The sequence below is a fragment of the Mesoplodon mirus genome (genome assembly GCF_964341445.2).
Source record: "Mesoplodon mirus genome assembly, chromosome: 6".
NCBI classification, from domain to species: Eukaryota; Metazoa; Chordata; class Mammalia; order Artiodactyla; family Ziphiidae; genus Mesoplodon; species Mesoplodon mirus.
The window spans coordinates 96636187-96649902 of record NC_138982.1 but is presented as its reverse complement, the minus strand read 5'-3'; the positions used below and the strand labels follow the sequence as shown (position 1 = coordinate 96649902).

Sequence of the window (13716 nt, the reverse complement as noted above, 5' to 3'; positions counted from 1 at the left end):
GTTTATTCTGTTGTTTATGGGTGGAATGTCCTATAAATATCAATTAAGTACCTCTTGTTTAATGTATCATTTAAAGCTTATATTTCCTTATTTATTTTCATTTTGGATGATCTGTCCTATGTTGTAAGTGGGGTGTTAATGTCCCCTACTATGATTGTGTTACTGTCAATTTCTCCTTTTATGGCTGTTAGCATTTGCCTTAATATTGAGGTGCTCCTATATTGGGTGCATAAATATGCACAATTGTTATATCTTCTTCTTGGTTTTATCCCTTGTTAATTATGTAGTTTCCTTCTTTGTCTCTTGTAATGGTCATTATTTTAAAGTCTATTTTGTCTGATATGAGAATTGTTATTCCAGCTTTCTTTCAATTTCCATTTGCATGGAATATCATTTTCCATCCCCTCACTTTCAGACTGTATGTGTCCCTAGGTCTGAAATGGGTCGCTTTTAGACAGCATATATACTGGTCTGGTTTATGTATCCATTCAGCCATTCTATGTCTTTTGGTTGGAGCATTTAATCCATTTACATTTAAGGTAGTTATCAATATGTGTGTTCCTATTACTATTTTCTTAAATGTTTTGGTTTGTTATTACAGGTGTTTTACTTCTGTTGTGTTTCCTGCCTAGAGAAGTTCCTTTAGGATTTGTTGTAAAACTGGTTTGGTGGTGATGACTTCTCTTAGCTTTTGTTTTTATGTAATGTTTTTAATTCCTCTTTCAAATTTGAATGAGATCCTTGCTGGGTAGAGTAATCTTGGTTGTATTTTCTTCTCTTTCATCACTTTAAATATGCCCTGCCACTCCCTTTTGGCTTGCAGAGTTTCTGTTGAATGATCAACTGTTAACCTTATGGGGTTCCCTTGAATGTTATTTGTTGCTTTTCTGTTGCTGCTTTTAATATTTTTTCTTTGTATTTAATTTTTGATAGTTTTATTAATATGTGTCTTGGCATGTTTCTCCTTGGATTTGTCCTGTATGGGGCTTTCTGTGCTTCCTGGACTTGATTGACTATTTCCTTTCTCATATTGGGCAAGTTTTCAACTATAATCTCTTTAAATATTTCTCAGTCCCTTTCCTTTGTTCTTCTTCTTCTGGCACCCCTATAATTCTAATGATGTTTTTAATGTTGTCCCAGAAGTCTCTGAGAGTGTTGTCAATTCGTTTCCTTCTTTTTTTCTTTATTCTTCTCCCTGGCTGTTATTTCTACCATTTTATCTTCAAAGTCTGTTATCTGTTCTTCTGCCTCAGTTATTCTGCTATTGATTCCTTCTAGAGAATTTTTAATTTCATTTATTGTGTGGTTCATCATTTTTTGTTTGCTCTTTAGTTCTTCTAGGTGCTTGTTAAATGTTTCCTTTATTTTCTCCATTCTATTTCCAAGATTTTGGATCATCTTTACTATCATTACTCTGAATTGTTTTTCAGGTAGACTGCCTATTTCCTCTTCATTTGTTTGTTTTGGTGGGTTTTTACCTTGCTCCTTTATCTGCTGTGTATTTCTCTGTCTTCTCATTTTGCTTAACTTACTGTGTTTGGGGGTCTCCATTCTGCAGGCTGCAGGTTTGTAGTTCCTGTTGTTTTTGGTGTCTGCCCCCAGTGGGTTTGGTTGGTTAAGTGGGTTGTGTCATCTTCCTCTTTGAGAGGACTGGTGCCGGTATTCTGGTGGATGAGGCTGGATCTTGTCTTTCTGGTAGGCAAGACAGTGTCCGTTGGTGTGTTTTGGGGTGTCTGTGAATTTATTATGATTTATTATGATTATGTCAGACTCTCTGCTAATGTGTGATGTTGTGTTCCTCTCATGTTAGTTTTTTTGGCATAGGGTGTCCAGCACTCTAACTTCCTGGTCATAGAATGGACCTGGATCTTAGCATTGAGATGGAGATCTCTGAGAGAGCTTTCACCATTTGATATTACATGTGTCCAGGTGGTCTCTGGTGGGCCAATGTCCTGAACTCAGCTTTCCCATCTCAGAGGCTCAGGCCTGTCACCTAGCTGGGGCACCAAGACTCTGTCTGCCACCCGGCTCAGAAGAAAAGAAAGAAAAAAAAAAGAAAGAAAATAAAATAAGGTAAAATAAATTTATTAAATTAAAATATTTTTTAAATTATTTAAAATAAAAAATAAAAAATAATTTAACAAAAGGAAGAAAGAGAGAGCAACCAAACCAAAAGAAGTAAATCTACGAATGAAAATGAGCACTAAAGAGTATAATAAAAATAAAATGGACAGACAGAACCCTAGGATAAATGGTAAAAGCAAAGCTATACAGACAAGATCTCACAAAGATGCATACACATACACACTCACAAAAGGAGGAAAAGGAAACATATATATATATATATATATATATATATATATATATATATATATATATATATAAAGGAAGAGAGCAACCAAATCAATAAACAAATGTACCAATGATAATAAACTCTAAATACTAAACTAAGATAAACATAAAACCAGAAACAAATTAGATGCAGAAAGCACACCCCAAGTTTACAGTTGATCCAAAAGTCCACCGCCTCAATTTTGGCATGATTTGTTGCCTATTCAGGTATTCCATAGATGTAGGGTCCATCAATTTGATTGTGGAGATGTAATAGGCTGCTCCTGAGGCTGCTGATAGCGATTTTCCTTTCTCTTCTTTGTTCGCACAGCTCCTGGAGTCCAGGTTTGGTTTTGGCCTCGCCTCTATCTACAGGTCACCTGAGGGCAACTGTTCTTTTCCTAGACAGGATGCTTTTAAAATGGCAGCTGATTCATGAGCTCTGGCTCACTCAGGCCAGGGGGAGGGAGGTGTACAAAATGTTGGGTGAGCCTGTGGAGGCAGTGGCCAGCATGACATTGCAACTGCCTGAGGTATGCCGTGTGTTCTCCCAGGGAATTTGTCACTGGATCATGGGACCCTGGTAGTTGTGGGCTACACAGTCTTCTGTGAGGGGAGATGTGGATAGTAGCCTCTGCTTGCACACAGACTTCTTGTTGGCTGCAGCAGCAACATTAGTGTTTCATGCCCATCGCTGGTGTCTGCGCTGAGATCCATGGCTTGTGCCAGTCTCTGGAGCTCGTTTAGGCGGTGCTCTTAATCCCCTCTCCTCGCTCCCAACAAAACAAAGAGGCAAGAAAAAGTCTCTTTCCTCTTCTGCAGTTCCAGACTTTTTCCCAGACTCTCTCCTGGCTAGTTATGGTGCACTAGCCCCCTTATGGCTGTATTCATGCTGCCAACCCCAGTCCTCTCCCTGGGATCTTACCTCCAAAGCCAGAGCCCCAGCTCCCAGCCCCTGCCCCACTCCCGCCCTGGCAGGTGAGCAGGCAAGCCTCTCAGGTTGGTGAGAACTGGTCAGCACCGATCTTCTGTGTGGTAATCTCTCCACTTTGCTCTCTGCACCCCTGTTGCTGCACTCTCCACTGTGGCTCTGAAGCTCCCCCCACCCCCACCCACCTGCAATCTCTGCCAGTGAAGGGGATTTCTAGTGTGTGGAAGCTTTTCCTCCTTCACAACTCCCTCCCAGAGGTTCAGGTCCTGTCTCTATTCTTTTGTCTTTGTTTTTTTCTTTTTCTTTTTCCCTACCCAGCTACATGAGGAGTTTCTTGCCTTTTGGGTAGTCTGAGGTCTTCAGCCAGTGCTCAGTATGTGTTCTGTAGGAGCTGTTCCACGTGTAGATGTATTTTTGATATATTTGTGGGGACGAAGGTGATCTCCATGTCTTACTCCTCTGTCATCTTGAAGCTATCCTCCTTGGATCTATTCTTTTGTCCCCATTTTATTATTCACTTCATCCAGAAAAAGATCCTTAGAAATAACAGGCAATGTAGGGCTAAAACAGAAAAAATATGGTTTCATGGAGAGCAAGAGCAGAAAGTGCTTTAAGAAAGACAAAAATCAACTATGTCAAGTGATGCTGAGACGATTGAGTAAAACAGACCCTTCCCATGCTCCATCCTGTATTGCAAGGGCTAAGAGTCCTTTCCTCAGATTCCTTTCTGGCTAAGGTACTAGACACAATTTAATTTCTGCCATTGAGATGCATTCATGCAAGATTTGAAAGGTAGGGATAAAACAGAAGTCATCCTTCCACAGCTCTTAAACAAGTTCTAAAAGACATGAGTGGGTGTAGGAGGTAGACTTCATGTTCCAGTATCTAGTTTCAGTGTCATAAATGAAGGCTAATTGTGGAGGTAGCAACACTGCTGGCAGCAGTGGCAGCTTCCTGACTTCTATATTAAATGATTTGGTCTTTAAATCAAAGTAATTTGGTTTTTAAATCGTAGGTTTAGTGTTTTTTAAACTGTTCTTTGCCAAACAATTCTAATGACATTTGACCACCAAATTCTCTAAATTAAACCCCTCTCTGTTTAAAATACCTAGAACTTTGCCTGATAGAGTATTTGGTAACCAGAGACATTGCAGGAAACTGACTCACAGAATTGGCTTATCTGACTCCATTGTTTTAGAACTTTGAAAATAGGATACTATTAGTCCATAGATGTGTGCCAAAATATTTACAAACATTATTATCCTGTAATTCCCTGGAATTATATGCTCATTGAAGGTAAGCCCTGGCAGACCAACTGGCTATTGTGACTGATTGTTATGATAAGACTGAGTAATACAAATGATGTGCTGGTTATTCTGATGGAAATAGAAATTTTTAATTAAAAAAGTAAGTTCAGGGTTTTAAATTCTCAGCTTAAGTAATAATGAAAAACAAGAAAGCTCCCATGTTTATCTTAAAAGAATCTCATATCTCTTGCAGATGCAAGGTTGGGTTGCCAAACCTGAAAAACAGAGCAGAAATTTCTCATTCTATTTGCTAATTATAACATATACGGATTTATCAGCTCCTGAGATCTCATAAAATTTAAAGGATTTACTAGGTCTCTGAAAAGTGGAATGATAATAATTCCATTTGGATGAATTATGATGAATCTAAGGACTTTAACCCATAAAAAACAAAAATTTTCTCCCAAAGAGCAGAAAAATGTCTCTTTTCCTGCCTAGTGACAGAAGTCCTGCCTTGCCTGGTGATTTGAAATGACCTCACCTGAGGCAGTTACCTTGAACATAGATGGCAGTTGTCCTATTCTCCACCCCTGTCATCCCACTTGTCTTTGGGATTGTAAGTGAATTAAGATCCAAATCTTCAAAGTAGCAAGTATAAATTCTGATCTGGGAGAATCTGGGAGAAAATAGTTTATACCATAAAAGTTAAATGATATTGCTGATTTATATGGACAAATATCTGGGTATTATATGAAGAAATAGATTCAATGAGTTTCATTACGTGAGATAATATGACTATAAAAAAGTGAAATCCTTCTCCAAATATTGGTTCATAAGCAATTCATCTGTGACTTATATTGTAGCACATCAATCTCCATGATAATTAAGATTCTCCAGCCATATGCTGAACTTTATAAGGGAAGAATCTAGGAGAAAATCATACAACTTACCTAAAAACATAATTTTAAATAAAATATCATGTTTTTCTTTGCTATGTGAAAGCTATTAAGTTTAATTAGGTCTTATTTGTTTATATTTGCTACAGTTATGTCTTTAAAGCATTTTGAGTTTATTTTTGTATATGGTGTTAGAGAATGTTCTAATTTCATTCTTTTACATGTAGCTGTCCAGTTTTCCCAGCACCACTTATTGAAGAGACTCTCTTTTCTCCATTGTATATTCTTGCCTTCTTTGTGTAGATTAATTGACCATAGATGTATAGATTTATTTCTGGCTTTCTATCCTGTTCCATTGATCAGTGTGTCTGTTTTTGTACCAGTGCCATACTGTTTTGATGACTATAGCTTTGTATTATATGATCTGAAGACAGACAGTATGATTCCTCCAGCTCTGTTCTTCTTTCTCAAGATTGTTTTAGCTATTTGGGTCTTTTGTATTTTCATACAGATTAAAAAAAATTTTGTTCCAGCTCTGTGAAAAATGCCATTGGTAATTTGATACAGATTTCATTGAATCTGTAGATTGCCTTGGGTTGTATGGTCATTTTAACAATATTTATTCATCCAATCCTAGAACACAGTATATCTTTCCATCTGTTTGTGTTGTCTTCAATTTCTTTCATCAGCATCTTACAGTTTTTAGAGTACAGTCTTTTTTGCCTCCTTGGGTAGGTTTATTCCTAGGTATTTTATTCTTTTTGATGGGATGGTAAATTTCTCTTCCTAATACTTTGTTGTTATTGTATAGAAATACAACAGATTTCTCTGTATTGATTTTGTATCCTGCAACTTTACCCAATTTTTGATGAGCTCTAGTAGTTTTCTGGTAGCATCTTTAGGATTTTCTGTGGATAGGAGTATCATGTCATTTGCAAACAGTGACAGTTTTACTTCTTCCTTTCCAAAATGGGTTCCTTTTACTTATTTTTCCTCTCTGATTGCTGTGGCTAGGACTTCTAAAACTGTGTTGAAAAAACAAGTGTTAAGAATGGGCATCCTTGGTTCGTGATCTTAGAGGGAAAGCTTTCAGCTTTTCACCATTGAGTATGATGTTAGTTCTGGTTTTGTCAGAAATCTGGCCTTTATTATGCTGAGGTATGTTCCCTCTATGCTCATTATCTGAAGAATTTTTTATCATGAATGGATGTTGAATTTTATCAAAAGATTTTTTCTGCATCTATTGAAATGATCATATGTTTTAAGCTTCAATTTGTTAATATTGTGTATCACATGGATTTATTTGAGGATATTGAAAAATCCTTGCAACCCTGGGATAAATCCCACTTGATCATGGTGGATGGTCCTTTTAATATATTGTTGAATTATCTTTGCTAGTAGTTTGGTGAGGATTTTTCCATCTATGTTCATCAGTGATTTACATTTTTTGTAATTTTCTTTTTTTGTGATATCTTTATTTGGTTTTGGTATCAGGGTGATGGCCTCCTAGAATGAGTGTTGAAGTATTCCTAACTCTGAAAATTTTTGGAACAGTTTCAGAAGGATAGGTGTTAACTCTCCTCTAAATTTTTGGTAGAATTCACCTGTGAAGCCAACTGGTCCTGCACTTTTGTTTGTTCAGAGTTTTTAAATTACTGATTCAATTTAAGTATTGGTAATTGGTCTGATCATATTTTCTACTTCTTTCTGATTCAGTCTTGGGAGATTATACTTTTCTAAGTATTTGTCCATTTCTTTTAGGTTGTCCATATTATTTGTGTTCAGTTGCTTGAAGTAGTCTCTTATGATCTTTTGTATTTCTGTGGTGTCAGTTGTAACTTCTCCTTTTTCATTTATGATTTTGTTGAATTTGACCCTCTCCCTTCATTTCTTGATGAGCCTTGCTAAAGGTTTATCAATTTTGTTTACCTTTCAAACAACCACCTTTTTGTTTCATTGATTTTTTTCTATTGTCTTTTAATCTCTATTTCACTTATTTCTACTCTGATCTGTATGACTTCTTTCCTTCTACTAACTTTGGGTTTTGTTTGTTCTTCTTTCCCTAGTTGCTTTAGGTGTAATGTTCGGTTGTTTATTTGAGATTTTACTTGTTTACTTAGGTAAGCTTGTATTTCCATAAACTCCCCTCTTAGAACTGCTTTTGCCACATCCCATAAATTTTGGATTGTTGCATTTTCATTTTCATTTGTCTCTGGGTATATTTTTTCTTTTTTTTAGAAGAAATCTCACATTTAATTCTGATCAAGCTAAAGTGGCATCTACATAAATGAACATGCTTCTGAGTGGAAACAGAATAGCTGCTAGCTCATTTTTCTTAAACAACGTATTCTAAACAATCGACCAGTCCATCAATAACCAAAAGCTCAAATCTTGGATGTACATATTGCTATATTCATTATATAGTATATTTACTAGCTTTCTATCTCGCCCACACACACCTTCTTGTTTTTTAACAGAAGTCATGTCCAACGGCCAAAAAATGTTATTAAACTGTATATCTTTAACTTGCAGAGGCCTTAAGGAGTAGTTGGGAAGCTTCAGACTTCTGACCCCCAGTCCACAATCCTGCATTCCCAGGCACGAGGGCAGATCCTGGGACTCATCACAGGGCTCTTCCAGCCCTGGCCCAGGTGGAGTGTGGGCGGTGGATGTAAGGAGGGTGGGGGAGGCTCTGAAGCCTCATCTGCAAAGGGAATGGCCAGCAGGACTGAGGGACCCTGGGCTCTGCACTGAGCCACAAGTGCTGCCCTTCCAGCCCCAGGGAGGGGGGCCAGAAGCAGCAGAAGCATTTTCTTGCTGCTTCTGGCAAGGTGAGGTGATGTTGAGGAGGGCTTTTAGCTTCTTCCCCCAAATCTGGGTCTCTAACCCTCTAAACTGCAGCAGGTTCCAAAGATACTGACTTCCCAGTCAAAGGGAAATCAACCCAGAACTCACAGGCTGTCATCCTCCTCTCTCCATAGAGGCTGCACTTCACTCCAACACACTCCTTTCAGGTTCCAAAGGAGAGGCAAAGACTGTGGATGCTTCCAAATGTTGGGAGTGTACATTGTGAAGGATACAGGTAGAAAGCACAACTGAGCCACTAAACATTCTTATTCTCAGAAACTAAGCATTTGAGAGAAATTTGCCTGGGAATCTTGAAACTGTCATGGATCACACTACAAGCTAAACCATTCTCTTCCCATTAATGTGTCGGTCTTCAGCCGCAGGTACCAGTGATTGTTCTTCTCTGGCTGCCTGTACACCATGTCAACAAATAACTGGGGTTTGTCTTCTGCCTTTTTAATTTTCTCTTTGGTTTCTTCAATGATCCACTGGTTGTTTAGTAGTATATTGTCTAGCCTTCACATGTTTGTTTTTTGTTTGTTTGTTTGTTTTGCAGTTTTTTCTTGTACTTCATTTCTAGTATCATAACACTATGGTCAGAAAAGATGCTTGGTAGGGTTTCAATTTTCTTAAATTTAGTGAGGCTTGTTTTGTGGCCTAGCATGTGGTCTACATACAGAATGGGAGAACGTATTTGTAAACAATGAGATGGACAGGGGCTTGATTTCCATAATTTACAAACTGCATATACAGTTCAATTAAAAAAAAGAGAACCCAATCAAAAAGTGAGCAGAATAAAATAGGCTTTTCTCCAAAGAAGATATACAAATGGCAAGCAGGCACATAAAAAGATGTTCAACGTCACTAATTATTAGAGAAATGCAAATCAAACTACAATGTGGTACCACCTCACACCAGTCAGAATGGCTGTCATCAAAAAGTCTACAAATAATAAATGCTGAAGAGGGTGTGGAGAAAAGGGAACCCTCCTATACTGTTGGTGAGAATTTAAATTGGTGCAGTCACTGTGGAGGACAGTATGGAGGTTTCTTATAAAACTAAAAATAGAGTTACCATATGATCCAGCAATCCTACTCTTGGGCATGTATCTGGAAAAGATGAAAACTCTAATTCAAAAAGATACATGCACCCAAATATTCATAGCAGCACTATTTACAATAGCCAAGACATAGAAGTGACCTGAATGTCCATTAACAGATGAATGGATAAAGAAAATGTGGTGTGTATATATATATATATATATATATATATATATATATATATATACACACACACACACACACACATATACACAATGGAATATTACTCGGCCATAAAAAAGAATGAACCAATGCCATTTGCAGCAGCATGGATGGACTTAGAGATTATCATATTAAATGAAGTAAGTCAGACAAAGAAAGACAAATATCATATGATATTGCTTATATGTGGAATCTAATAAAATGATACAAATGAATGTATTTACGAAACAGAAAAAGACTCACAGACATAGAAAACAAACTAATGGTTACCAAAGGGGAAAGGTGGGGTGGAGGGATAAACTGGGAATTTGGGATTAACAGATACACACTACTATATATAAAACAGATAAGCATCAAGGACCTACCGTATAGTTCAGGGAACTTTATTCAATATCTTGAAATAACCTACAACAGAAAAGAATCTGAAAAAGAATATATATATATATATATATATATATATATATATATATATATATATATATATATATATATATATATGTATATATAGAACATGGAATCAATTTTCTGTATACCTGAAACATTGTAAATCAAATATACTGCAATAAAATAAATTAAAAATAACATTAAATTAAAAAATTATTGGTGGATAATGCTTGGGAACTAAAGTCATTAAATGTCATACTACGTAGAAGTCATTCTAATTTTTCACGATTATTTTATTAAAACATCAAATATATTAGAATTAATTTAATATAATTGCATTTTGTGAATTGAATAATCATTTGATTTTGAGAGCCAGAATAAAAGATGATGGAGTAGGAGACAAGATATATTACACTGAAAGAAATATCAGGCTTCCTTTTTTAAATTTATTTATTTATTTATTTATTTATTTATTTATTTATTTATTTATTTATTTATTTATTTATTCATGGCTGTGTGGGGTCACAGACATATGCTTTTAAAATCAGAGCCAAGAGGACTTTTCAAGCCTTCTACACTTAGAATATTTTGTAAGCACTAGAGTTTTCTCTAGGCAGTTAAAAATTCAGGGTACTACTTCTTCTGAAACAATTAGAATTTTTTCTGCTTCTTCTGACAAGTCTTTCCCCCAAGGGTTACCTGTAACTGATGATCAAGACAGGTGTTTATAGCTTTGTAGTCCAGATCTTCTCACTCTCTTCCTCTAGAAAAGTAGACCTGACGTGCTGTTTATAAAAAATGAATTTGTTGAAACTTTTTATTAAGGAGAGGATACTTTGGCAATAGGCATAATCTCACTCTACATGAATTTTTTGGAGCTTATTCTATTTTATATTGCATTTGAAACAAATTGGTATCATATCAGTGCAAAATAAATTAACCAAATATTTGTCAAACACTGTTTTATTTTATGTGCTATAAACAAAATATGTCACTGACACTTTTATGTTTCTAGTGCCTGAGGACGATTCATTTAGTAAAGGAAAGAAGAAGTGCACTGGAACAAAATGCATGTTATTAAATATTCAATAACAGTTGGCACAGGCACAATTAGACAAGGAGCATCCAGTGAAATAAAAACTGTTATATGCTTCGAAAAAAACACACATTTCAATAGATAGGTTAGTGGTCAAATTATTCAGGTTACAATTACAGCAAGAGTAATATGATACTGTTTAAAGGTTCATAAAGCTGCCCTTGGGATATTTAAATCAAAGAGAAGATGACCAAGCAAACCTAATTGGTCTATATTTAGCTTTCTCATTGCAAGTATAGAATTCTTTACTAATGTCGTTTTTATTTTTAAATGTATATTATCTGGCCTTGGAAAAGCACCTAAGATACATGAAATACATGAAAACTAGAAAGGTATTCAGGATTTTGAATTTTCATTATTTTACTTTCCAGGGGAACAAGGAGAGAAAATACTTTAGAAGAAACACATCAATACATCAGTAGAACATACTGCTTCCCATAGAAAATGGGGTACCCTGAATTATATAAAAGTGGTATCTTTGTATTTATTCAGATCATTTTTTCCCCTGAAGAGTATGTGGTAGTTCATGCCTCTATAAATTAAACCGGAGCTAGGATGAATATTAAAGAGTGTGTGGAATTACTGAAGAGAAAGTATTGCTAACTTTAAAAGGATACACAGATGATAATGGAACTAATAGTTGTGATTCACTATTGTACATAAATTTCAAATATGCCACATAAAAATGTAAGGGAATTTTTCATTTTGTGGGCTTCTTAGCTTATGGACAATTTTCTTTAGGTAATTCCCTACCCTAGATATCTTGATGGGAAGCAAAACCTGTCTGCCATGACTGAAGCTGAAAATGCCAGATACTATCTTGTCTTCCCTGCAGTTAGGCTGTGGTCATGGGAAAATCAGGGATAATAGCAGCATTATGATTCCAGGGACACTTGTAACACTAGTATAAGTTCTGAGAGGAAGACATAGTACCAAGGAAGCCAAGGAACAAAGCAGATTTAAGAAATATGACAACGAGAGAATTTAGGGTATATTTATGGCAAAGAGGCTTGCCTGTAAGGAAGTAAATCAGAAGCCTACTGTGATTCTTGAGGAAGAACATTGCCCCCAGATCAGGTACCTGTCCTAACAATTATTTGAATGATTGAGCCTTAAAATAATACTGTGCCTTACAAACTTCAGAGAAGGAAGCAGGTTTCAAAAGCTATATATTCCCCAAACATCCACTTTAGAGGTAGTCAACAAGGATAAGAGACAAACCAGATGATTCTCCCAGAGGCTGAGAGCAGGCGTCTGTGAGAATAAAGGACTAAGGAAGTTCCACTTGGAGAACAGAATCAGGTACTTCTGAAGGAACTTTCCTCCTTCTAGTGTTTTCTCTATAAAATTCCATTATCACTATGAATCAGTAATAGCTGTTTGTCTCTTATTAATCAGTTTTTATAATGGAAGTTTTTATTGTGCCTATTGTGTCCGAATTACACCACTCTATATGAAAAGACAGGTACTGAAAACTTGTTTTTATTTTTATTTTCATACATTATAAGAATAGAAGAAATCTCTTCTAGATCTGATGGAGAAAACTCATTTACAGGAAAATTGAACATTAAACTGAATGCCTTAAGTAAGGGGAACATTGAATTATCTCCCCTGTGTGTGGATGGGATTATGTTCTGGGAGAGAAGGACTGTCCATGGGTGTTTGGTAGCCATATTCAACACATGTGGCTAGCTGTGATGAGAATTATGCCCCCTTTCATGGACTACAGTTACTTCTGGGAAGATGCTACAGTCAAGAACTGTATTTTCAACCCTCCCCTATCCTCACCCCTGATCACTGAACGTATATGGAACCATATTTGTCACCGATGACAAAGGAGCAGAAGTGTTGGGTATCATTTTGGGGTCAATACCAATATGAAGCTTGTGTGCTTTCTCTGTCCTTTCTCTTCTTTAATATTCAAACTTTCAAATGAATATTGAGGGAAGCTGGGATTCATGTAGTGAAGGTATAAAGCCTGTGTCAACATGTAGTCTCAAATAATTGCCAGTATAGTCCATCTCCACCATCACCATCAATCAGAAACACCAATACAATCATACCTCATTTCATTGTTCTTTGCTTTATTGCACTTTACAGATACTGCATTTCTTACAAATTGAAGGACTGTGGCAACCCTGTGTTGTCAGATAATGGTTAGCATTTTTTATCAATAAAATATTTTAAATTAAGGTATGTATATTGTTTTTTAGACATAATGCTATTGCACACTTAATAGACTATAGTATAGTGTGAACATAACTTTTATATGCACTGGAAAACCAAAAAAGTTGTATGAAACAATTTATTTTCACTTTTTTTCAGTAGTCTGGAACCAAACCCACATTACCTTCAAGGTATGCCTACACTATCTGAATAAAAAAATAATGGTCTAGTGGTGCAATTCACACATATATTGAGCTAGTATTAACCTAATCAAAATGCGCTGTAAAACCTTAAGACAGAGACATGTCAAATGACTCCTTATCCTTATTATAAGCTTATGCTCATATTGAAATAACCAGCTAGCTAATAACTTTGATGGCATACAATATTTTTTTCATGAAACATAGAGTATATTTTTAATATTATTCCCCCCACCACCACCACATTTAAGTATCAGTCAGAGTTTGGTCAGGAAAACAGAATCACTACAAATGTTGTAGAAAAAGGAGATTTCATTAAGGAATTAGAATTTATTTGAATGTGGATAAAGATGGAG

At 36.0% G+C, this 13716-nt stretch overlaps 1 long non-coding RNA gene across 5 annotated transcripts in view; it reads right to left on the bottom strand.

Moving 5' to 3' along the window:
• The window catches only part of LOC309806431, a 208236-nt gene that overhangs the window by 133700 nt on the left and 60820 nt on the right, over positions 1–13716 (bottom strand). For 2 of the 5 annotated variants that reach the window (XR_014294390.1, XR_014294392.1), the window contains 4 exons: positions 10598–10683; positions 9880–9936; positions 5064–5185; positions 2402–3823 (listed from right to left, as the gene is read on the bottom strand). This is a non-coding gene — a long non-coding RNA (uncharacterized lncRNA). Of the gene's footprint in view, positions 1–2401; positions 3824–5050; positions 5186–9879; positions 9937–10597; positions 10684–13716 lie in introns of those variants that run through there. The other 3 variants (XR_014294388.1, XR_014294389.1, XR_014294391.1) reach the window with 2 other exon arrangements.